At 41.5% G+C, this 26,664-nt stretch overlaps 1 long non-coding RNA gene and 1 other non-coding gene across 2 annotated transcripts in view; both read left to right on the forward strand.

The window, feature by feature from the left end:
* Positions 1–26,005, forward strand: part of LOC112669491 (uncharacterized) — a 32,137-nt gene extending 6,132 nt beyond the window's left edge. Inside the window, exons 3-4 of the long non-coding RNA XR_003142301.3 lie at positions 395–633; positions 25,881–26,005. This is a non-coding gene — a long non-coding RNA (uncharacterized LOC112669491). The remainder of the gene's footprint in view (positions 1–394; positions 634–25,880) is intronic.
* On the forward strand, positions 4,440–4,654 carry LOC112670224 (small nucleolar RNA U3). Its single transcript, XR_003142817.1, has one exon. It is a non-coding gene; the product is annotated as a small nucleolar RNA U3 (small nucleolar RNA).
* Positions 26,006–26,664: the final 659 nt, after the last annotated feature.

Genomic DNA, 26,664 nt, shown 5'->3' on the forward strand with positions numbered 1-26,664 from the left:
TCTCAGTGTCACACAGTGAGGAGAATCGAGAGATGGCTTCTGGTTGGAAAGCACCCTGCCTCACCTGTTTTAGACCATGAATTTCAGAGAACCTGTTTTTGACATCAGTTGCCCAAGAGGTGGCAGATAGCATTGGAAGAGAGTTCAGGCAGGGCTTTCCTGCCTCACCCCGACTCCCATCTCCAGCCAATAGAGTCAAGAGCATGGCTGAAAGTAGTTTTTAAAAAATTATTAAAAGTTAACTCATCATCAAGCCAGGATGCCAGGCAGGTCCTAAGATCATGACTAGTCAGAAATTCCAGAAAACAGTGGAGTTTCAACTTCCAGTTACTTCTGAAGCAAGACCCCGAAAATGATTCAGTCATAATTATTTTTCCAACTGCTTTATCAATAGAGTCATTCACTGTTACCCAAGAAACCACATTTCCCACACCTGGCCTTCAGAAGAGGTGGGAAGGAGCCATCACCCTCTCCCCGACCTCACTGCCAGATCAATATTCCACTCCCTTCCAGACCTATGTCAGCATCACCAAGAACAACAGCAATCGTGGTGCCCAATGGGTGTCCACCGTGTGCGGGGCTCCTGCAATCTTCACAACAGTGCTGTGGTTAGCATTGTTTCCCACTTCACAGGTAAGGAAATTGAGATCCAGAGATTTTTTTTCATCACTGAACTAAGACCTCCTGATTGTCCCCTCTGTCCTCAGTTTCCTTTCAAGAAAATACTGCCAGAAGGAGAACAGGACACAGACTCCTTTCTGTCTACCCTCTCCACTTTCATTCTTCTTGCTTTCCCCTTCAAAAATAAGCATCATGTACCTACTGGATGTCAGAAACAGTCCCAAGCTGTGGGGATTCAAAGAGGAGTAAGAAAGACTGCCTCTGGCCTTAAGGAGCACATCCTTTAGACATCATTCCGATAGAACGTGATCCATGCTCAAATATATATGTACTTGGTGCTTCACAAGGGAGATGACAGATTGAGTCCTTCAAAAATATTTTTAAATTGCTGGAAGTAATAAATATAATAGAAAATATTATTCTATGGCTAGAATATTAAAATTTTTAAAAAGACATGCATTATTCATATTCTTTTTCTTCAAAATATTTTCAAACAGAAGTAGGATCATGCTGTATTGATTTTTGTTTTCTTTAATTGACTTAATAGTTTTTAAAAAATATTTTATTTATTTATTCATGAGAGACACACAGAGAGAGGCAGAGACACAGGCAGAGGGAGAAGCAGGCTCCATGCAGGGAGCCTGGTATGGGACTTGATCCCGGGACTCCAGGATCACGCCCTGGGCCAAAGGCAGGTGCTCAACCACTGAGCCACCCAGGCGTCCCAACTTAATAATTTTAATAATAGATTCTTGAATGCATTTTTGTTAGAGAAGTTCAGAAAATACAGATAAAGTTGCAGTTAACTTTGCTACCCCTGGTTTCAGTCTCAGAGAAAATCACTGTTAAAAATTGTATTTGTATTCCTCCAGCCCTTTTGCACACATACACACACACTCACAATCTTCTTTTTTTTAGATCCCATTCCATATAAATGAATATACTTTTACAACATTTCATGTCTGAGAAATATTTCATTATATACTACACCATAAATGATTCACTGATTTACCCTATTGGGTATCATGTAGATTGTTGACAACATGTTTGCTATTACAAACACAGCTGCAATGAAACATCTTGGCTCTAACTCTTTGAGCTTATAATGATATCATTTTTCTTAAGAATATCATTCACAGAAATGGAGTTTCTTTCTTTCTTTATTTTTTTTTAAGATTTTATTTATTTATTCATAGAGACACAGAGAGAGAGAAAGAGAGAGAGAGGCAGAGACACAGGCAGAGGGAGAAGCAGGCTCCATGCAGGGAGACCGATGTGGGTGGGACTTGATCCCTGGTCTCCAGGATCACACCCCAGGCTGCAGGCTGCACTAAACCACTGTGCCACCGGGGCTGCCTAGAAATGGAGTTTCTAGATAAAAGAATACTTACGTTTTAGCACATTTGATATATATTCCTTTCCAGAAAGCTCGTAACAGCGTATATTTCTGCCAGCTCTGTATGCATGCCTATTTGCTCTCTCCCTCATTCTATACTGATATTTATATGGATTTTGGATTTCTTTGATTACTATAGTGATTGAATACTTTTGTGTGTTTACTGATAATTATTTTTCTTCTTTACTCATTATAGATATTCATCCTTTAGGTACTGAAAACTTTAACCATTTGTTACAGGAAATCTTTACTACTTTGATTTGCACTAAAGTACTTAATAAAATAAAAAAAAATTATTAGAAAAAGACAGAAATGTAGAATATAGATAGTGCAAATCCCCTATATGGAAGGATGGAGTTGTTGTGTCCTTTTCACCTCTTTTCCCCCATTTGGTCATTACTGTGAAGGTCACAGTAATTTTGGTATATACCATATCACAGTTATGCTTTGAGAAGTGGTCAATTTTAGCAAATCCAGAAGGAAGACAAGACCAATCTTGAGTTACCAGAATTGGGATGGGTGGAGAAGTAGAAAGGATCAAGGGGAGGTTGTGTGGAAGAGTTCAGAGATCAAGAGTACAAAGGAAGGAGGGACTGTCAAACGTCCAACTGAGATAAATTCCATATGGACTGAAGGAAAACAGAAAGATGTGTTTGCATCATCCTCTGTATGCCATGTCTGCCAAGACTGGTTTGACAGCAACCTTGTTTTCTTTCTGATAGCTCTTGACTTTGTGCCCTACCAAACAAAGCAGGTATAATCTCAATGCCACTTCCTAGAGAAAAGTGCCATTAATGGTTGTGGTAGGCTTACTAATGTCACCACAAAGACATCCACATCCTAGTACCTTGTATGGCAAAAAGAAATTTTGCAGATTGATTACAGATCTTGAGGGGAGAGACTATTCTAGATTATACAGGTGAGCCCAATATGATTGCAAGTGTCCTTATAAGAGAGAGACAAGAATCTGAGTTAGTAGTAGAAGTGAAAGTGGAAGCAAGGAGTTAGAGTGACAGATGGAAGGAATGCAGGAATGCAGGTGGCCACCACAAACTGGAAAAAATAAGGAAATGGTTTTTCCCCTAGAATCTCCTGAAGGAACCAGCCCTGCCAACACCTTGATGTTAGCCCCAGTGAGAGTTCAGACTTCTGATCTCCAGAACTAAAAGAGTAAATCTGTGTCATCATAAGCCACTAAATTTGTGGTAATTTGTTATAGCAGTGAAAGGAAACTAATAGAATGGTAGACATTTATTCAAGCAGATTGGTTGTATTTTTTTTCCTTCTACATATATTACTAAATATGAGTGTGTATATGTGTGTATCTTAGATGTGGTCTATTTGTGTGTATGTTTATGTATCGATATCTATAGCTCTCTATGTATCTATATCTACATCTATGACATCTTTCTATGTCTGTGCATATAAATTTACCTAACTTAAAAACAATAAACAGTGTGGTATTCTAATATCTAAATGGAACATACTTTATTCAGCTAATTCTCTCCAGAAGAATTTTTAGGTTGTTTTAATTTTCTTTACCACCACAAATAGTCCTATTGCTAATCCTCATACATGTATCGTGTGCACTAGTTTGTGTATTTCTGTAGAATAATAGAAGTTCAACTGCTGAGTCACACATTTTAAAAAAAGATTTTATTTATTTATTTGAGAGAGAGAGAGAGAGGAGGAGGAAGAGGAGGGGCAGAGGTAGCCAGAGAAACAGACTCCCTGCTGAGCACAGAGCTGACATGGGACTTGTTCTCAGGACCTGGGGATCATGACCTGAGCCGAAGACAGACACTTAACTGACTGAGGCACCCAGGTGCCTCTGAGTCACACATTTTAAACTATAATAGAAAATACCTGGGTGGCTCAGTCAGTTAAGCATCTGACTCTTGGTTTTAGCTCAGGTCATGATCTCAGCGTCATGGGATTGAGCCCTGCTTGGGCTCTGTGCTCCGAGTGGAGTTGCCCTTGGAATCCCTCTTCCTCTGCCCCTCCTGCAGCTTACACATGCCCTCTTTCTCAAATAAATGAATAAATGAATAAATAAATAAATAAATAAATAAATAAATAAATAAATAAATAAATACAATCTTTAAAAAACTCCAAGATTTCTTCCAAAAATTTGTTTTAGGCTTTTTACTTTTTAATTCTGGTTCAGGCACTTTTCATATACAGAAGTTTTAAACATTTGTGAAATCAACTGCCACTCCTCTCATTTAACATTTTTTACCTTTGCTATTCCACTTAGACATGCTTTCTCCATTAGCAAGATCACAGAATTATTCATCTGTAGGTTTTATTCTAGTTTTAGGATGGACACTGAAGAATGTCCAAGAGTTTGCTAGGAAGACAAATGGATACTGCTAGACTAGAGTGAAACTAGCAATGACTCAGTTAAAATATTCCCTGACTTAAGACTATACTTTTAGGGATCATTTCTATAATTTGTTACTAGAGAATGTTTCTCTAATCATGTCAAGTACCCAAAACCATGAGAAGGAGACACCATGTTCTTTCCTGAGCATGAAGCTGGCCCTAGGTATTGTTTCTGCAACCGCCTTTTGCCATTGATGATTGTTTTTCTCCTCCTTTGGGGCAGTAAGAGGGAGAGGACACAGTCTGAGTGCTTTCTGTTTTATTTTAAGAAATAGATTTCCTAACTTGACACACTGAGATTATAAAACAGATGAGCCCAGTAGCTGTCACAGCCTATTTTTGTTCTCTGAGGAAGCACCATTAGGGTTCTTCCTCTGTAGATGATATGCTGTGCCCCATATATCACCACCATCTCCCAGCCTCCTGGCCCACTATGTGCCAGCCAATTGATCTGCTTGCAATCTCCAGAACACCTACTTATTCTTTCTCATCACCTGGTTTTCACACATGTCCCTAACTCTGGTTTGGGTGTCATTATTCTCCTGATTATAAACTATTAGTTGGGGAGCCCGGGTGGCTCAGCGGTTTAGCACCGCCTTCATCCCAGGGCCTGATCCTGGAGACCCGGGATCAAGTCCCACATCGGGCTCCCTGCATGGAGCCTGCTTCTCCCTCTGCCTGTGTCTCTGCCTCTCTCTCTCTCTTTATGTCTATGATGAATAAATAAAATCTTAAAAAAAAGAACCGGAAAAGATAACTACATAAATAAATAAAAACTCTTTCTTCTTATTTAAATCTCTCTTTAAAATAATCCACCATTTTCAACAAATAATAATAACATGCTGTGGGGTTTATAACATAGGTAGAAATAAAATGTGTAGGGCACCTGGGTGGCTCAGTTAGTTAGGTGTCTGCTTTCAGCTCAGGTCATGGGTCTCAGGTCCAGGTTATGGGGCCCCATGTTAGGCTCCCTGTTCAGTGGAGAGTCTGCTTCTCCCTTTCCCTCTGCTTCTCACCTCTCCTCCACCCCTACTTGTGCTCATGTGCATGCTCTCTCTCCCAAATAAATAAATAAAATCTTAAAAAAAAAAAAAAGACTGAGAGGGGAGAAATGGAAGTATACTATTGTTTCTTTATTTTTTTAAGATTTTATTTATTTATTCATGAGAGACAAACACAGAGAGAGAGAGAGAGAGAGAGGCAGAGACAGGCAGAAGGAGAAGCAGACTCCATGCAGGGAGCCCAATGTGGGACTCAATCCCAAAACCTCAGGACCACAGCCTGGGCTGAAGGCAGGCACCAAATCGCTGAGCCACCCAGGGATGCCCAGTATATTTTAGAACAAAGAATAGTACTAGGATAAACACAGTAACTACCTAATCATATAGAAACTGATTCATCCATTCATCCATAAATCTAAATGAATGCATCTGATAGCAGACCTTGAAAACACATGGTGCAAAAAATTATAGAGTGCAAGGGGAAATAGAAAAATCTATAATTATGTTTGTAGATAGAAACAAATACACAGAAAATCAGTAAGAATATTGAAGCCTTGGGGCACCTGGCAGGCTCAATCAGTAGAGTATGCAGCTCTTGATCTTGGAGTTGTGAGTTTGAGGCCTTTGTTGGCTGAAGAGATTACTTAAATAAACTTATTTAAAAAAAAAAAGACTATAGAAGACTTAACCACCACTATCACCCAGATTGATCTCACTGACGCTTATAGGACACTCATAAAACAAAGGCAGATTAAACATTCTTTTAAAGTACATGTAAAATAATGACCAAGACAGATCATATTATGAAGCAATAAACAAGTGTCAAAAAATTTAAAGCATTCAAGTAAAACAAAGTATGTTCTTGAACTGCAATAGAATTAAATGAGAAATCAATTATAGGAAGATATCAGGAGAATTTCCAAATACTTGGAAACTAAAAACTACACTTCTAAAAAACATGAGTCAGATAAATTTGAATGTACTTTTGAGATGAATAAAAATGAAAATGTAAAAAAAAAAAAAGAAAATGCAACATGAAAGAATTTGTGAGATAATTGTTAAAGCAGTACTTGGGGAAATTTGTAACATGAAACACCTATATTAGAAAAAAGAAAAGTCTCAAATCAATAACTTCAGTTTTCACCTTAGGAAATGAAAAAAGGATGAGCCAATTAAACTTAAAGTAAGCAGAAGAAAGGAAATAATAAGGATCAGAATGGAAATTAATGAAACAGAAAACAAAATAACAATAGAGAAAACTCATTAAACCAGAAGTTGGTTTTATTTTATTTGCTAGAGGAAAATCAATTTTATATTGGTTTATTTAATTTGGTGTGTATGTGGGGAAATCAATAAAATTGATAAACTTCTACCATATTGGTAGAGAAAAAAGAAAATACACAAATTACCACTCTAAAAAATGAGATAGGTGACACCACTACAGAGTCTACAAATATTAGAAAAGATAATAAGAGAATATTATGAACAACAGTATTACCATAAATTTGACGGATTAAGTATTGTTCAGTTTCTGGAAAGTACAAATTGCCAAAACTCACTCAACAAGAAACAGATTACCTGAATATATCTATGAAAGCAATTAAGTTTGTAGTTAAAATTTTCCCTCAAAGAAAACTCTAGGCCCAGATGGCTTCACTGGTAAATTCTAGCAAGCAGTTAAGGAAAATATATTACCAATTCTACACAATTTTTAAAAGTCTAAATAAATGATGAGGGAAACAAACAAATAAGGATTTGCTGATGTTTGGAGAGCACTTGAGGGACCTCTTGTCACTTGATGAGCCAGAGGACTTCTCCTCCCTAGTCCTGGAGGAGATAGGAGTCTTATTATCTGAAGCATGTATGGACTGGAGGCAGCAATTTGACCGATAGTCATGAGATGAGATGCCAGAGCACTTGCAGCCAAGATTTGGTCCTCTAGCAGGATATTTGAAAAATTTTTTCTAGGGACTCCAACACACACACAGACATAAAGATACTGATGTTAGTGGCCCTGCAAACAAAACAGTCTAGCAAAGAAGACTTAGACTGTACAACCCTCAATCTTATGTTGAAAGGTTCTAATGGGCTTTTCAGCTTCTTTAAATGTTAAGCATATACATTTAAATATATGTGAGTAGATCTTTCGTGATATAAAAATGTTTTTTAAGCTTCTTGGATGGGTAGATTCGTGTTTTTCCTCAGTTAGGAAATTTTAGCCATCCTTTATTCAAAAGCATTTTCCCCCTTTCTTTCCTTTTGGAACTCTTTTTTGTTTGTTTGTTTGTTTGTTTGTTTATGAGAGTGAGAACAAGGGGGGGAGGGTCAATGAGAGAGGGAGAGAGAATCTCAAGCAGACTCTCCGATGAGCATGGAGACCCACATGGGGCTTGATCTCATGACCCCCAAGATCATGACCTGAGCTGAAATCAAGATTTGAACGCTTAACCAACTGAACCACTCAGGTGCCCCTCCTTCTGGAATTCTGTGCAAGTTATGCTTGATGGTTTCCCACAGGTCTCCAAGGCTCTGTTCAATTTTCTTTATTCTTTCTGTTTTCCAGATAGGATAATTTCTGTCATCCTCTTTTCTTTTCTCTTTTCTTTTCTTTTTTTCTTTTCTTTCTTTTCTTTTCTTCTTTCTTTTCTTTTTTTCTTTTCTTTTAAACATTTATTTATTTATTTATGATAGACATAGAGAGAGAGAGGGGGGCAGAGACAGGAGGAGGGAGAAGCAGGCTCCATGCCGGGAGCCTGACGTGGGACTCGATCCTGGGACTCCAGGATCGTGCCCTGGGCCAAAGGCAGGCGCTAAACCGCTGAGCCACCCAGGGATCCCCTGTCATCTTATTTTGCGCTAAACCGCTGAGCCACGCAGGGATCCCCTGTCATCTTATTTTCAAATTCACTGATTCCTTCTTCTGCTCCCTTATATTTTCTGTTGAGGCCTTCATTTTCCAGTTTTAGTTATCTTACTTTTCATGCCAAGATTTTCCACTTGTTTCTTTTTCTCTCTCTTTTTTTTTTTTTTATGAGTTCTAGCTCCAGGTTGATATTCTATCTTTGATGAGTCATTGTCATTATACTTTTCTTCAGTTCTTTAAACCTGATTTTCTTTAGTTGTTTGAACATATTTATAATAAATGCTTTGAGATCTTTGTGAAAAGTTCAGCATCTGAACCCCCTCAGAGACAGTGTCTATTGACTGCTTTGCTCCCACTGACCCAAATCTTTAAAGTTTTTGTTAGAAACTGGATAATATATTACAGCAACTCTAGCCTGAGATTCCACTCCCTACGTAGGCCTTTTAGAAGTTATTGCTGTTGCTGACTGTTTCTTTGGTGACTTGCCTAGACTAATTTCAAGAGCTCTGTTTCTCTTACAGTGTACAGCTCCTGATGTCCCCTGTCCATTTTATTTAAAGTGTCATTTTGATTTTTTAATACTGGTTTCCTAGAGATCATCTCTATCTCAGTGTGATTTAGTGATCAAAGATTGTGCTCAAACACTTAAGATAGTAAGAATTTCCAACCTTGGCTGATAGATCTCTATGGGGTTGGGGAACACGCTCAAAGTTCAGGTCATTTACAAGTCTTCCTTGGATTTTGCTTTTCACCGGCTCCCTGTGTGTCTCTCTGTGTGCATGCAAGGCCTGTATTCAGCCAGGGACAGATGGATAGCTAGACCACACTCTAATCTCTCCTGTACATGCACATAGCCTTGGAAATGTGTGTAGCTTTCCAGACTGCCAGGGACATGTGAGAAATGACTGAGACCATTATGGCTATCTCCTTCCATGGGTCTTCCTGCTACATTTCTGTTATTTGGCCCAATATGAGGTTAGCTGCAATGTTGGTCTTTCCTATTTGTTTGTAACTACAATTGCTACCATTTCTTTTTTTTTCTTTTTTTTTTTTTAAGATTTTATTTATTTATGACACACACACAAAAACACAGAGGCAGAGACACAGGCAGAGGGAGAAACAGGCTCCATGCAGGGAGTCTGACGTGGGACTCGATCCCGGGACTCTAGGATCACGCCCTGGGCTGAAGGCAGCGCTAAACCACTGAGCCACCTGGACTGCCCAATTGCTACCATTTCTGACAATGCCCAGGGTATGAGGTTTTTCTGCTTCTGCTCCTCATCAAGTCAGCCTTGTCTGGTGAAGCTGCTGGGTTTTTGTGGCCTGCTCTGCCTTGGTGGAACTACCAGACTAGAGCCAGGGGACAGAGCACAGGCAGATGGTAACGGGGATTAATCCCAGGCTAAAATGACAGCGGTCCATGGTTCTTACCTGAGTTTCGGTAGTCTTTCTTGAAGAAATATTTCTCAAGTTTTATATGCCTTGGGTTGATTTCCAGCATCCTGAAAATGCTTTTGGCTCTTTTGCTGAGTTTTGTCACTGCTGGTTGAGAAGAGGGCTTGCCAAACTCCCTACTCTACCATTCGGCCTTGTCATAACAATACAAACACTGAGTTCTGTAGCCAAAGCGTCTAAGACATTATATTGGGAGGGTAGAAGAAAAGAGATTGAAATCTTTATATTTTCAAATTAAGGTTCAAATGATAATGCCTAAAGCTGAAAAATTTTAAAGTAGCACTATGAACATGTTTTTTTAGTGATACAAATATACGTATAAGATAAATCAGTTAAAATAATTTAAAATAGTTACATGGAAGGGGAAAGGGGCAGAGGGGTATAGGATATGCCTTCAGCCTCGAAGAAATATATTGATTCAATAAATGGTGTCTATATATAACTTTGATAAAAAGTGGAAAAAATTTAAAGCTAACAGGAAAAAAAATAAACACAAGCCTTTAAGGTCAGTCATACCTGAACTTGAATTTGGCTCCACAATGCTAGCTGTGTGACTTTTTCACAAACTTGATACCATCAAGTCTCCATTTTGTCTTGATGAAAACACGTGGATGATGGTTGTTTCAAAGAGTTATAACACTAGCACATACTATGAGCCAGGCAGAAAATATTACAAAGTAGAGAACAGACTTTGTTTCCCTGTCTGCAGGTAGGTCCATATGTCCATCACCCTTCTTGCCAGCCCAGAGCCTGTGCGAATGGATTTTTGCATCTGTCTAGTTAATGGCTAACGTAGGCCAAGCGTGTGAGGTACTGTCTCAGTGACTATCCTGGCTATATCTGCTTCTGTCCCCCACTAGAATGTAATCTCCAGAAGGGCAGGAACTAGTCTGTCTTCCTCCAGAGTGCCTGACAGTTCATGGATAACCAATAAAATTTGTTGAATGAATCAATGAATCAGGCAATCTGACAGGGGATTCTATTCTTCAATTAATAATGTTTTCATTACCACAGCACAGGCTGCTCTCCATTGAATCTGTGCCACAGGGCAGCCGAGGTGGCTCAGCAGTTTAGCGCCGCCTTTGGCCCAGGGTGTGATCCTGGAGACCCCAGATCAAGTCCCATGTTGGGCTCCCTGCAAGGAGCCTGCTTCTCAACCTCTGCCTGTCTCTCTCTCTCTCTCTCTCTCTGTGTCATAAATAAATAAATAAAATCTTAAAAAAAAAAAGAAACTGTGCCACATATGGACAAACAACTTAAGGACAAGATAGCTTCCAGGGAACATTCCAGAACATTGTTATCCTTCCCAAGTACAGGATGCTAGCTTTGGCTTTTGTTTTTGTTTTTGTCTGTCTTTGTTACTTAACAGAATTCTATTATCTTCTCCTCAAAGGCTTCAGTTTCTCTCCCTGAAACAGTTTTGTCTTTTTTTTTTTTTTTTTTAATTTTCATGAACCTCATCCTAGTACTTTATATTGATGTCTTGGGTTACAGTCCAGATTTGAACTCAAGAAACTAACAAATAGTTCGTATTCAATTCAGAGCTTTGTTCAATCAATTCGATATTCTAAAATACAAGTTTATAAAAACCCTATAGACAGGGTTATGAGCACCTTGAAAGGTCCTGAACTTGCAAAAGGAATCATCTATGAATTCTGGTAAAAAACCAACCCACTGATATACCTAACATATTATTCAATTTATAAAACCTTGACATAATCACCTGAGGATATCTAAAGTGAAGTTCATGGGAAGTGGGATGTACTCACATAAATATTTTATGCCACTGTTAGTGTTAGTGAACCAGTGTGGCCACATAACCCTGATTTCAGCTTCTCTTCTTATACAACACTGAAAATTGCCATTTTAACTTTGAGTAGCATTCTGTAGGTTAAAGGAAGAGAGAAAGGAATACAAGATGAATGGTTTGGGCTCAAGTTGGCTTTTTCCAGGCCAAAGTTTATTGTTTACATGAAAATCCCTTCATGTTGGCCAAGAGTTCTCAAAGGCAACTGCCAGGCTGCTGGCACCATCAAAGGACTTATTCCCTGAAGAAGGCTAAAGCATGTGGAATTCCTAAAGAGATGCCTCTTTGGTTGGGCACCAGGGGACAAGCAGATGAGAATCTGGCTTGGATGACAAACCATTGCTTGTACCAGCATCTTGAAGGGGCCAGAAACATTTCTGACTTGCAACTGGGTCAGATGTGCTGGCAAAGAGCCATCTACACGTCCCATTGTCTATAATTTGATGGCACAGGACAATGAGACCCCCTCCCTGCCAGCCTGGGTGATCATGGAACAAAGCAAAACTTATTGGTCTGGGGTGGGTGGATGAGGAAGGAGTGAAAAGTGCTGGTCTTCTTCTAACTTCCACCCAAGAGGAATAATGTGCAGATCAATCTGATAGCCCTAAGACTTACTTGCTCCAGCCACCTGCAAGGTCATGGATCATGGTCTGCCACATAGGCCAGCCTATCTCCTCCAACCCCAGGACTTGAAGAGAATTACTTATCTTCTCTGGTCATCTGTTCCTCTCTGACACTAGAGATAATAATGCCATCCTTTCTGAGGCATTGTGGCCAATGATACGGGCAGCAGAGCAGCAGAAACTGCTGGCGAGGTCACCTCTGAGCAAGACTATGATTTTCACCGGCCTTTGATACTTTTACTTTTGTGGGCCTCTTCCTTCATGAAAAAAAATTTTAATTATATTTTTATGACTGTATTGTTATAAAGGTGAATATATTAACACATAGTAAAATATTTTTTTCAACTGTGAAGTTAATTTTTTCTTCTGATGTTAAAAGCAATTAAAATATTTTCATGGGTCCCTAAAACTACTGTGTTCCCAGACACTATACCTGCTGTGCCCAATGGAGAAGTTGGCCCTGCCCACGAAGGGACTCTAAGACATGAGATTCCTTTTACTACACATACTGGAGGTCACACCTAAGGGCTGGGACTTGGGGAGTTAGATGTAGATTTGTACTGTGGCTCCATACTATACTGGCTGTAGAGCCTCAGGTATGTTGCCTAACTTCTCTGAGTCTCATTTTTCACCATATTAAAAGGGAGGAAATGATACTTTCTCAGTAGTTTTGATTTAAAGATTAAATACTTAACATAGTGCTCATCAACTGGGAAATGCTCGGTAAATGGATGAGAGCAATGATAAAACACTCCAAATGAGCATTGTTCTTCAAAGTGCAACTCATCAGGGATTCCTTCTATTTCCTAAAAAGTGGAAGTGGAACTGAATCCACAGTTCAGAGGGTTATGGGGCCATTCCAGAATCTATGAGGAGTGGGAGGGCAGGGAGCAGGAAGACTGTCATAAAAGTCAAGAATTCATCTCCTTCCCCATTTTGCTAAATGCCACCAAAAAAGCAGCCTCGTGTAGCCCAACTAGTTATTTGGAGATTTTCTCTTCTGGTTCAGGCAAGGATGGAGCAAGGCAGAATGGACCTAGATCTAGATTTGCCAGGGTCAAGCATGAGGACTTTTTCGTCTCAACAGGTTGCTTTGCCCAAAGCAGGGCCCAGCATAGCATTAAGCATATGACCATAAGAATAATAATGTGAGTCCAGTGGTTTTAACTAATCCAAAGAAGTGATTATAAATGACAAGACCTGACCTTTTTTTTTTTTTTTTTAAAGATTTTATTTATTTATTCATGATAGTCACACAAAGAGAGACAGGCAGAGACACAGGCAGAGGGAGAAGCAGGCTCCATGCACCGGGAGCCCGACGTGGGATTCGATCCCGGGTCTCCAGGATCGCGCCCTGGGCCAAAGGCAGGCGCCAAACCGCTGCGCCACCCAGGGATCCCAAGACCTGACCTTTTATAGGACAGGTTCCAAGTCGATCATGTGATAAAGAAAAACAAAATATAAAAAAATCTCTGCTTCCCTAGTTCCAAATGCATGTAAACAGAGATTTAGTTGCATGCTTAAGATCCTTTAAAATGCAGATGACTATGGGAGGCTTAGGGGCTATCAATCATTCACATCTTAGACTGAATTATTTTAGTGAGCCTGATTTTTCTTCAACATTTAACTGAGATTCGCATTGCTGCTGAACAGGAGTTTAGATGGGATGAGGAGAAAGAGAAAGAGCATATTTTGTTCCCTGGAAGCACCAGCTAAGTATTGGGACCTGGAGAGGACATGTGCATCGGGTGACTAGGAAAAAGGGAATAGAGAGATGGGGAACCTTTCTAACTTGGAATTTAAGCAAAATGGTGAAATCAGGGTCTTTAAGTGATTTATGAAAGAATAAATTGTCATTTCCTTGGATGTATGGGTTTGAATTTCAGATCTGCTACTACTGAGTGCCTCTGAGTCTAGTTTTCTTCAGTCCTAGTTTGTTTTTTGTTTGTTTGTCTTTAACTTGTAATAGAGAAAGCAAAAAAAATACCCACTTCACAGGATGGCTGTGGAGATGGCTTGAGATAAATCCTACAGTGCACATTTGAATCTTGTTAAAATGCAGATTTAGATTTAGTAGGATTGGGGTGGGTGCAAGAGTCTACTTTTCTAACAAGCTTGTAGGTGATTGGACCAACTGGTGCTAGACCCAGTACGTGTATCCTCTACTTGTTCAGTATATAGGACAGTTGTACAGTATTTAATATAGTGCCTGGCATTTGGTCAGTCTATCATTTTTGGATAAATGGGAAAATATATCCTTGATATAGTATAGTTTTATTTCCTATGATGCAAGCTGGGACAACAGTCGATTCTCACCATTGAGGACGTGATCATTGATGGCACTCACAGAGCTACTGTGGGGAGACAGGTCACTTCAGAGTCAGCCGTGGTCATCCTCCACAGGCTTGCTGGTGAGAGGCAGTCAGGTATATGACAGTAACAGAGCTATGGCCTGGCCTGCTGGGTGGGTCCCTGGGATGGCCTGGCTTGCAGAGAAGCTCAGAGAAGCTGATATGTAATTCTGAAATCTCATACCATGAGACCATGGGAGACCATGTCCCCACTGAGGGCACAGTGGAAATGGAGAAAACATTAACAGGCCTTTATTCTTTCTTCTAGCCAACTTACCTTCTCCTTTTTGCTGGGGTGGACATTATGTGAGGCAGCACAGGCTGTGGCAGGTGGCATCAAAGAGATAAGCCCACAAGGTTGCTAAATGTCTTGTGTGTAGCTCCCACGGGTTTTACTTCTTTGAGGGACATCACTGCCTCACATTTGAACCAGAAAGAGGAAAGGTGTGGCCTATGTGTTATGGAGAAGATAGGAAAGTGCATCGGAAGGAATATGGACTCTAGGGTCGGTGAGAAGCTGCTTCCAGGCTCAGTGTTGTGGTAGTGAATACCTGCATGGCTACAGACCTCACAGTGATTATCTGAGCCTCAGTTTTCTGATCTGTGAAATGGGGCTGCCCACACATAACTAGCAGGGTTGTTGTGAGGAATCAAGGAGATGATGTGTTATTAGATGGCACCTTAATAAAATGGCACCTTTAAACTATTTTTTAATTTATTTTTTATTTTTAAATATTTTATTTATTTATTCATGAGAGACAGAGAGAGAGAGAGAGAGAGAGGCAGAGACACAGGCAGAGGGAGAAGCAGGCTCCATGCTGGGAGCCTGACGTGGGACTCGATCCTGGGACTCCAGGATCACACCTGGGTGGAAGGTGGCGCTAAACCACTGAGCCACCCAGGCTGCCCTAAACTATTTTTTAAAAATATTTATTTATTTATTTATTTTAGAGAGAGAGAGAGAGAGAATGCTGGTGTGGGGGGAGAGGGAGAGAGAGCCGTAAGCAGACTCTCCATTGAGCACAGAGCCCTACAGGGGTCTTGATCTCATGACCCTGAAACCACAACCTGAGCCGAGACCAAGAGTGTGATGCTTAACTGACCCTACCACCCAGGTGCCCCTAAGATAGCACCTTTAATGTTACGGGTTCTGGCTAGTTTCTGGAAGGCAGCATGCACTCAGAGAGATAGGCAAGCTCACTTGGGTTTTCCATCCCATCATAATCTGCAGTCACTCATCAGACACTGTCTTGGCTCTCACACCTAACAGTCCTATATTGTGGCCACAGGAAGGTGGCTTGGGCCCGGCTAGCCCTTTCTGGCTTGTTGAAGTCTCCTTGCTCCTGTACAGTTACAAGCCTTACGGGAGTCAGGAACATCTACATCTATAGCAAGCTGAGCAGATCTGACAGCCATTGCGCACAGTCCTTAAGGATGGTCACTCAACCCTGTTCCACCCATACCCTCCTGTTGGCCAGCAGAAGAGGAAACAAAACGTTTTCATTAACAACCAGGGAAATCTAAGCCAACCTACAAAGTAACCAACCTAGCCCTAAAAGAAAACAGAATGTAGGAAAAGATTTTAATGAAAATTATTGAATATTAGAACACTTAGCATAGAGACTGTGAGCAAAAGATTAAGTTAGTTTCGTAGACTGGTAAAGCACTGCAACAGGTCCAACGTTGTTTACTGGTTTAGAAGATGTTTTCTGGAGTGCTAGTGGTCTCCAGCATGCACTGAAGGACACCAACCCATTTACCACATAGAAATCCTTGCACACCGGTACACTGGCTAAATGTTAACCAGAATCTTAAAAAAAAGGAAAAAGAGCTTCAGCCTTTTCATTCATATAAAAACATCACTCATCACCCTGATTATTTATTATGCTTGATTTCAAAGCCCTCTCCCTGGCTATAATCCCAACAGGGTCAAAGAGGTAGGGTTTTGACCATGATTTTTCATGGGGCCGGGGCGGGTGGGCAACCAGAGAATCACAAATAAAAAATGACTTCTTCCCTCCTCTTGAATTTCATCTCCTCTTCCCTCATTCTCAATTTCCAAAGATCCATGCCCCTTATCTGCAGTGAAGCAGGGTATATCTTCTGCAGACATTTTCTCAAATGATAAAGGAGGAGGGTCACACAGTCTTGAGTCCTCCCAGCTTGACAGTGAGCAGATCATTCGGCCCCATGAAGACCCCACAGTTACATGAAGGCTACTGTCATATGTTTTCACATGTGATTAACGGATACAGATAGAGGAGGGACACTGAACTTCAAATGCTTTGAAAAAGGAGGAGGTGAGATCGGGAAACCGTGTGCCAGGCCAGTGGTCTGTGCAAAGCCTGTGCCCAGATGAGCAAGCTTTGCACCGACCTTGTGAGCTGTGGCAGGGTACACGGTACCTCCAGATCTGGGAATCTTCCAGACCAGTAGCCTTCTCATAGACCCTACTTCCCAGCATCTGCAGAACTTGACTTTAGGAATTCCTCCCACGCTCACCCCTACCTCTTCCTGCACTGGGTGCCCCTGTGCATTTGGAGGCTGGGGGAGGAGGATGGAGGGATACACACTTGTGAAATAAACATTTTTGGGCAACCTCCAAATTGTTTCAAAATCAGCGGGACACATGAGCCAGCCACAATAGGTTCACTTTCATGTGGATGCTGGAGCAGGCAAGACTTCCAAGTAAAAACTCTGAATGTGAATTTAGCTAGTTTTGGATAAAGACGCCTTTCAGCGTCAATAAACACCATGAATGCAGCCGTGGTGGAGTTACAACTTAATGAGATGAGGGGAAGTGCACCGGGTCAGGCCTCATCTCCCAGCTTCTGTCATGCTAATCAGCTGGGCAGCCGGCAGCTGAAAAACTGCTGGAATTTTTATTTGCATTTCATTTACTTGGAAGGAAATTGACCCAGATGGTCCACAAAGACTCTAGAAGGCTGGCAAGCAGTGTGGGGCTGCACACTTCTCAGAGGGCCTGCACTTGTCTGCCCATCCTTTTTTGAGCCTAGGGCATAAAAGATTAAAACAGCGTAAGGGAATTGATTTCATGATTTTTAGATAATTTCCCCAAGATTTCAGAAAGGACCTCAATAACTAATTTAATCAGCCAGGAGCTCAATAGTAATTAAGAGGAAGAAAAGCCAAGATAATGAAAGAGGTGGTGAGGATTTTTGCTGTTGCTGGTGGGAACCTTTCTTAATTAGGGAAAGTCTAAAATCTAAATGATGTTAATGGAGACAAGCATAGGCCCAGGGAGCCAGCGGCTGGCGCCACAGTCTCCCTGTGATGGATTGCCCACGCAGTTCATCTTCTGCAAAGAGCCCAAACAATTGACCATAGAGGTGCCCTGCTTGGCATTTCCGTGGGTATTTGCCTGAGTCTTGAAGGTTGGGACTTCTGGCAGGGACTTGTCTCCACCAAGTCCCTTCCAAAGGGGTGGGGGTGGGGGGTTCCTTCCCATCAGGTGAGACTCATACCTCATGGCTCTGTGAAAATGTGGGATTTGGGAGTACAGGCTGTTGGATCAGGCTGTCTGTGTCCAAAGCTGGGCTTTGTCAGATGTCAGATGGAGATAATAATAGCTCCCTATAGGGTTCTTGTGCACTGAAATGAATGTAAGGCATGGAAAGTGCTTAGCCCAGGGCCACGAACGTAAATCTAGCCGAATAAGTGGCAGCTCTCAGTGTCTATGTTACATGGACATTGTCTTCAGGTCTTTAAGTAAAAATATCTCCTGGATAGATGCAAAACGGGTTGATATAAAAGATGATACCCTCCCCATTTTATTTTGGTGGCTATAGACACCTGGTACATAGCAGATAACCAGTAAATGTTGCTTGAATAAATGCATGAAACATCAAGTGTCAAAGAATAAGCACATGCTTTGGATTACACAACAGGGAAGAGGGAAGGAACCAAGGATTTGTTTCATGGAGCCATGCCTTCAGAATCCACCTACCAGTTCTGGCCCCGCCTTGAATCAGTCTGTATCAAAACTCCCCTCAAATCACAGGAATTCTCTCCAAAGAATGGCTACCTTAGTCCTCAGCTCAAATGAATCAACTAAGGCTTACCCATGTTCTGATCTGGTCTTGTGACCTGAAAGCAAGTAGAGAAAGGATACATAAATTAATAGGTCGTGTCTTTGAGGATATTGAATGCATGAACTGAAATAGAGTGTCTGATGGCCAGTGCTGGCATTTGTTTCACTGACTCTATATTTTGGACTGTCTGCCCTGGGTGCTCTTTCCTGGGAACTGAGAGCCATATGCTAGGTGGCTTTTAGGTTCACCACCTTCCCTCTGATTCTCACCTTTCTCTGACCTCCATGGTCACCTGCTTTTTCACCTCCACCCTACCTTCACTCCCAGGCTTATAGCAAGACCCCAGTCCTGGTCTCCCGCAGAGGGTAAGCCTGGTTTGCTTGTCACCTTTACTCCATAGTTTTTTGCTTCTGCTCTTACCTAAAAGGGCAAGAAAGAATACCAGGCCTCAGCTCTCATGGAACGCATCCTGATTTATGTATAAATCTTTATCTTAGGTGTAAATATAAGGGTTTCTGTATAGTGGCAATGAGAAACATTTATTCTACCCGAGTGCCAATAAATGGCACTCTCTTCACTAAAAAGAATGTCTGTAGATTGGCTTTAAGTAACAAATATTATCCCATTGTCTTTCAAACATAAACCAACTTAAACTATCTTACGCAAATTATGAGAGTTTCTTGTGAAGATCCCAGAGTGGGCAGGCATCCCAGAGACTAAGATGCATCCTGCTCTTGGGGATGTGCTGGGAGTTGGAACTTGAACTTGAGGCCTCTCTCTGTCACTCACAACTGCTCTTCCCTAGGTATTTCTTCATTCTTCTCTTGCACTCTGCACACTGGCTTCTTCTGTTGTTTTGAGTCCAGGGTGGAACATGGCCTACAGGGATGCCAAGTTGATATGTTACAGATCCAGGTACCCAGAAAGAACCCCAATCTCTTGATTCTAATTCCAAATTCAAGGGAAGGGAACCTTGAATAGCTCTTTTGGGGCAAGCACTCACCTCCCCATCTAGGGAAGGGATGAGGTCAAATGGCTGTCAGAGTTAATGAGTTAATATTTGTAAGGTAGCCTTTACTTAGCAGACAATGAGCATCATAACTAGTTGAAAATAGAGGCTCAATTGATTGTAAAGAATCTAGAAGAGAAAATGTTGCTCCTCACTCTCATTTATCAAGAATGGCGCAGAGAAAGGGTCCAGGCAGACCTTAGAGACTGGGAACCAGCTTCCTTTAGACAGTTAGTGGGGCAGTGGTACCCACTGAATGTCAATGGAGAAAAGAAAAAATACCCCAAAATTACTCTTCCCTGCCTCCTGAGGATGTGTTCTATAAGTAACCTAGAATTCTAGATCGGAAAGGCAGAGTGAGCTGTCCTATAAGGGATGGAGGAATTTCCCTCCTGGAAAGCTTGGATTGGGGGAGGGAGGGTGAGGTGGGGGGAGGGGGTGGGGAATTCAGGTGCTTACTCTCTTGAAAGGGTACCTGGCCAATGATTGAGCTAATTCCCTTGGGCCATCTGAGTTCCCCAAGAATGAGCTTTATACCACAGAGCACAGAGGACAGTGTAGGTTGGAGGGAGCCTGGGCAGGCACTTGTTTCAAAGAGAGTAATATTTCAAAGTGTCTTGGTAAAGACAGGTTTTGCATTAGAGACTTTAATGTCTCAGGAACTGTAGCTCAAAAGCAAGGAGGAAGCTGACAGAATGGGAACCCTAAGGCATTTGCTCTCTACCAGGAGTGATTTTGCCTGCCTCCCCATCCTCACATCCCTGCAGGAGCCTTTGGCAATGTCTGGCGATATTTTTTGTATGTCACACTGGGATGGGGAATGCTACTGATCTAGTGTGTGGAGGCCAGGGATGCTACCAAACATCCTGCAGTGCCCAGGACATGCTCCCACAACAAAAAATTATCTGGGCCAAATGTGAGTAATCCTAAGGTTGAGGAACCCTGAAGTAGGGAAAGTCTTTCTTACACTTGAAAGATTGTCAGCTTTCAGTCGTAGAGGTGCCTGGTGGTAGTGTTGACAAAGGATGCTGACAAAGATGGTGAAGTTAGCATTGGCTGAGGGGTTGGCCAATGTGGTGGCCATGTTGTTAAAAGCATACAGAACTTGTAGGCAGTCATTTGGATTTTATATCCCACTTTCATTAAATAGTTAGTGACCTTGGGCAAATTAATTTACCCTGTGTGAGCATCAGTTTTCTATAAAATGAAAGTGATAGTAATACTATCACACAGGGCTCTTGTGAAGAGTAAATGACATAATGCACGGCAGTGTGTTCACCACAGGGAACCTCTACCTCTGCTCGAATCTGCAGTGGGGTTTCCTTCGGGAAGCAATGGCAGGTGGAGCAGCTGGAATTGGGTGCTGAGACTGAGTATAGAAGATGGAACTAACTAGAGTTTGAGAAAGAGATGCTGGAGATACATTCTTTTCCTTGTTGGCCTACAAAACAAGAAATGGGGGAGTGGTAAGAAGACTTAGTCACTGCCTTCCAAAGGATCAAATTGTCCCAGTTGGGTTCGACATTGAGGCTGATCAGTGAAGGCATCCTGGTGAGATAGGACTCATCCAGATATCCAGATAACAGTAAGAAGGGACCATTGGTAGCACTTTACAATCTCCTCTGTGTCTCTCTTCTTCCAAGGAAATTTGAGGTACCTTCCTAGAGCTCCGCTGTGCTTCACTTTGCATTGGCCCTGCACTTACCTAGTGAGCCACCTAGATGGTATCTTAAGTGGGGTCTAGATACTTCCTAGTGAGGAGCATCTGGGTGGCTCAGTGGTTGAGTGTCTCTGCCTTTGGCTCAGGTTGTGATCCTGGGGTCTTGGGATTGAGTTCTGCATTGGGCTCTCCACAGGGAGCCTGCTTCTCCCTCTGCCTATGTCTCTGCCTCTTTCTCTGTGTTGCTCATGAATGAATGAATGAATGAATGAATGAATAAATAAATCTTTTTAAAAAGGATACTTCCTAGGCAGGCTGCAGGTGATGTGGCTGGAGCACAACCCTGAAGTAGAAAAGAATGTTGGAATTACTTTTAGAACCACTGACAGAAGCCATTTTTCATTTCTTGTTGCATCAGACACAAAGTCCAGCATGTATGAACAAGAGTGGTGTATGTTTTTCAAGTGGTAGATTGTGGAAACATCCCAAAGAAGATGTTAGAAGTTTTAAAAGATACTCCATACAACTTTGTATGCATCTTCACATAACACATTTCTAAAGAAAGTGGGATTTTTCTTCAAATAAGAAGAGAAGGTCTACTCAGACTGACAATGTTTGCTGACAGATGCAGCCAGCTCCCACATCTCTGGCAGAGGCCTTTGGAACAAGGGAGCAAAGGTCCAACTACTCAGCAGAGGTCCCCAGCTCTTGTGGAAACCAGTGCGAGGACAACTCCAGAGAGGAGGATTTGAATTGTGGCTAAAACATGTCTCTGCATTGGTGAACTTTACAAAGTTCCAAGTCATCTGTGCTTTAAAGTCACCAGTGACCGGCAACTCCAAAAAGGTCCTTGGCAATGCAGAGAGAAGCAGAGACTTTCATATTATAGTTATGAAAATGCACCCAAACACCCACAGGCATGTTGGGGTTAAGAAGCTGCTGAGGTCAGGGGAAGAAGATGCTTAAAGCAGTGAGTCTGGCAAAATAGGCTCAGGTGCAGCAAATAACAGCACATCATTTATATTGAAAAGCTGTTGGGGGGCTCAGACCACATGAGAAACAGGGAGACCTCTTGAACTCTTTCTGTTACTAATGCCAATTTTGGAGAAGGACTAGGAGGAGGAGAAAAAGGAGGTAAAGAAAAAGGAGACAGATTTCTACAAGCTTGTAGAAAAATGCAAGGCTGATGACTTAGCAATTAGATCCCCACATCTGGCTTTGGTGGCAGATGCTACTGCACTGAGGCAACATCTGCTGCCCTTAAGAGATTGGGAATTCCCCGGGTCCCAACTGCCAAACAGTGCCTCTCTGCCAAAGCTGCAGGGGCCAGCAGAGCATGCTTGTCCAGTGTTTTGCTGTGTGCCAGAAGATGGGCTGAGTCTCCAAGGAAGCACAAATCCCAAAAAGCCAAGAGTTTGCAGAAGAAAAGATGGGAAATGACCCTAGGGCTTTATTTTTTTATTTTTTATTTATTTATTTATTCATGAGAGACACACAGAGAGAGGCAGAGACATAGGCAGAGGGAGAAGCAGGATCCATGCAGGGAGCCTGATGTGGGACCCAATCCCAGGACTCCAGGATCATGCCTTGGGCAGAAGGCAGATGCTCAACTACTGAGCCACCCAGGTGTCCCTTTAAATAGGCTTTTTTTTTTTTTTTTTTTTTTTGACCCTAGGGCTTTAACATGAGCCACTTTATCCTTGTAGAAATCAACTCCACTTAGATGGGCAAACTGATTCTCTTCCCCAGGAGCAGTAAGGGCACCAGACCAATGTGGTGATTGATGTAGAAGGATGACATGCTTTGTGGTCATAAAATATATGAGAACTAGGTCACTAAAGTGCAATCAAGTTTTTTTGTTGTTATCATTTGTTCTATTAGTAAATTTAAGACCTGGAAAGGCCAGCCCCCTGGAGCACAGATGTTTTACGTGGTTCTACAGTAAGCAAGTTAGGTGCTGTTGCTGATAAAATTCCTTAAGAAGACCATGTAAGTGATAGATGAGAAGTATCCTGATCTAGCAGAAACAATGGAGGTGGTGGCCTTTGCAAGAACTGACCTTGTCTCTTACAGGTTCTGTCCCTTTATGGCTGTTAGGAGGCTGTCTAGAATCAGGTAGTTCACTGGGATCCCCATTTGATGGGCCTAGAGACAGAGAAGCAAACACACTCCAGCCCACTTCTCTCTTCCAGGGCTTTACTCCAGGGAACTCCACTGCCTGAGCCCTAATTTTATTTATAGGATCCTCAGTATCTGAGAAGCAGAATAAAGTTTGAAGGAGAGCTCATTGACTATGGCAAAAGTGTTTTCTTCACATGAGTGGGATGTCATATTTGTTGATGGCATCATCCTCGAGTTTCTTTATCCTTATGCTTCTCCAGTTATAACACTGAGTATTGGTAGGAATATTTGGTAGGGATAAAAGAAAGAAGTCAAGTTTTGCTTGCTTGTTTTATTAGCTAGGAAGGCTATCACACGTATACCAGGTGGTGGGTGCATTTCAGTGTCGTGGAGGTGGTATTTAGAGCCCAGAGTGAACTAGGGGTTCTTGTGTACCTTTGCCAAGATACTAGATGAGCAGCAGATATGCTTTAAGTCCTAGGCCAACTGGATGGAGCTGGTGTCAAGTCTCTTCCAGACAGCTGGTAATGCTGATGGGTCTGTCATTCTGCTCCACGAAGAACATAAATCATGAAGGATCTCAGGAGGGAATAATCATATCTAGAAAAGATAATAAGAGATATATTTTTAATTGCTCAAATTTTCTGTTAGCATTCAATATGTGTTATATCTATCATTCCTCCCAAAACAAGGCATTTTTTTCCTGTTACCAATCATTGTTGAATTTTTTCCATACTATTTAACAAATAAAAATAATCTGTTAAGTTGGGGCTTTCCTGTGGACTGAATGCTTGTGTCCTCCTCCAAATTCATATGTTGAAGCTCTACCCCCCTAAGTGGGATGGTATTAGGAGGTAAAGCCTTTGGGACATAATTAGTGTTAGGTGGGGTCATCAGGGTGGAGATCTCATGAATGGGAATTACGAGAGAGCTTGCTTCCTTTCTGTTCACTGCCATGTGAGGGTATAATGAGACATTGATGGTCTGCAACTGGGAAGAGAGCTTTCACCAGATTCCTACCTTGTTGGCACCCTGATCTTAGACTTCAAGCCTCCAGAGCTATGAGAAATAAATTTCTGTGGTTTATGAGCCACCTTGTCTATGATATTTTTGCTATAGAAGCTTGAAGGGACTAAGGCCTCTCATAGGGGTCTGTAGTGGGGGCCATTGGTCCTCTTAATTTATACTGATAAGCTGAAGACTTAGAACCCATTGGAACCCATCCTAAATATATCTCTTAACTCTTTGGTCCAGGCCTTCATTTTCTCATGTATAAAATAAGGTTGCATGACCTTATGGGTGTATTGTTTTGAAGCTTTAACAAAAAAGATAGGAAAAAAAAGAAGCAGAATGGTGTAGCAGAAAGCACTGGTTTCAACGTCAGACCTGAACCTCAATATATATGTTTTCTTCATTCAGTTCTTTTTGTCTGCCTATCTGCCATATAGCCATCTTTCTTGCCTTATTCCCTCTTTTTCACTCTTCCTTCTATAAATATTTATTGAGCTTCATAATATTAATTAATTGTACTTCCTCTTCAAATCACTGCTGGTTTCTACTCTTTCTCCCTCAACTTGTTTTATTCTGTCTTGTAGCCAGAAACCTTTGAAGTTCCCAACATAAAACATAATGGCTTTAATATTCCAGGATCCACCCTGGACAAAGAATGATTCTGGGGTCCTGGGATCAAGTCCTGCATCAGGCTCCCCGCAGTGAGCGTGCTTCTCCCTCTGCCTATGTCTTTGCCTTTCTCTGTGTGTCTCTCATGAATAAATAAATACAATCTTAAAAAAAAAAAAAAAAGAAAATAGGACATGACCCAAAGCTGAAGGGAGACCTAATGACATGAATGACTGGGTTGAGTAGTGGAAGATATATAAGCCATGACATATGGAAAAGCCCTAGATTAATGTCAGTTATTCCATGTTCTCTCAAACTCCCCATCAACAGTATCCTTACTGGATAAACACTGGAGACATTCCCATCAAAACCAAGAATAACAAGCAAAGGCATATTATTATTATTTAACTCTGTTTTGAAATTTCTGGCCAACAACGTTGGAAAATTGGAAACTGCCAACATGCTACATTACACAACTCCAAGGAAAATTATTCGTATTGGTCTATGTGAATGGCGCTCTTGGAATTGTGTAATTGTGCCTGTTCATGGCAGCCTTGGAAACAAAACTACTATTGGAAAGGAGAAGGAAAATTATTATATGTAGATAGTATAATTTCTACTTAGCAAATGCAGGAACTGAAAACTATCAAAGTTAATAAAATAATGCACCTAAGGTGGCAGGCATGATCATGTTATTTATAAAAAAGAAAGTGAGTAGGGGGATGGGTGAAATAGATAAAGAGGATTAAAAGTACACTTAGTGTGATGAGTGCTAAGTAATGTATAGAATTGTTGGATCACTATATTGTACACTTGAGGCCAAGGTAGCAGAATAGGTTAGTTACACTGGAATTTTTAGTTTTAATTATTATTTATTTATTTATTCATAAAGATTTTATTAATTTATTCACGACAGACACAGAGAGAAAGAGGCAGAGACACAGGCAGAGGGAGAAGCAGGCTCCGTGCAGGGAGCCCGACGTGGGACTCGATCCTGGGACTCCAGGATCACACCCTGGGTCAAAGGCAAGTGCTAAACAGCTGAGTTACCCAGGGATCCCCCCAAGAGTATTATTAATTTAATTTCTAGGAGTCTGTCTTCAGCAAAACTGGTAATCAGAGATGCAAACAAAATTTTCACTTATGTAGAAGGCTGTTCCAAATAATCCTAAATTGTGGCTTAGATTCTGGGATTCTGCTGAACATCTAGCTATAGTTGGTGTCCTGATCTTTCCCCATATATAGTTTGTACAAGTTGATGTGGTGGGGAGGGGTAGTAATTCTTGAGAGATTGAGTGCTTTGGTGTCTGGGCCAGAGGCTGACAACAGGGAATATGGAAGAAGACATGCTCTCCCTTTCTGCATGAAATGCATGCCCTGGCATCGCTCACAGTGAAGGGGACCATTGCCATGTCTTGCAATGGATACATTGAGAACATAGTGGCTTTGGCAGAGGTCCCCTTGTCGCTGAAGACACCAGCAACGGTGGTCATGCGGATGACTCCCTCTGAAGATTTATGAGTAAACAGTCATCCTTCAGGAAGATGAAAAAGGAGAAAAGTGGCCCCAAGCACATTTACATCACCTCTGGAGTCTCCCAGAAGATAAGATTTTTTTAAAGTAATTTCTATACCCAACATGGGGCTCAAATTTATAACCCCAAGATTAAGAGTTGCATGCTGTACTGAGTGAGCCAGCTG

This window comes from Canis lupus, chromosome 25 (assembly GCF_003254725.2).
Source record: "Canis lupus dingo isolate Sandy chromosome 25, ASM325472v2, whole genome shotgun sequence".
Classification (NCBI taxonomy): Eukaryota; Metazoa; Chordata; class Mammalia; order Carnivora; family Canidae; genus Canis; species Canis lupus.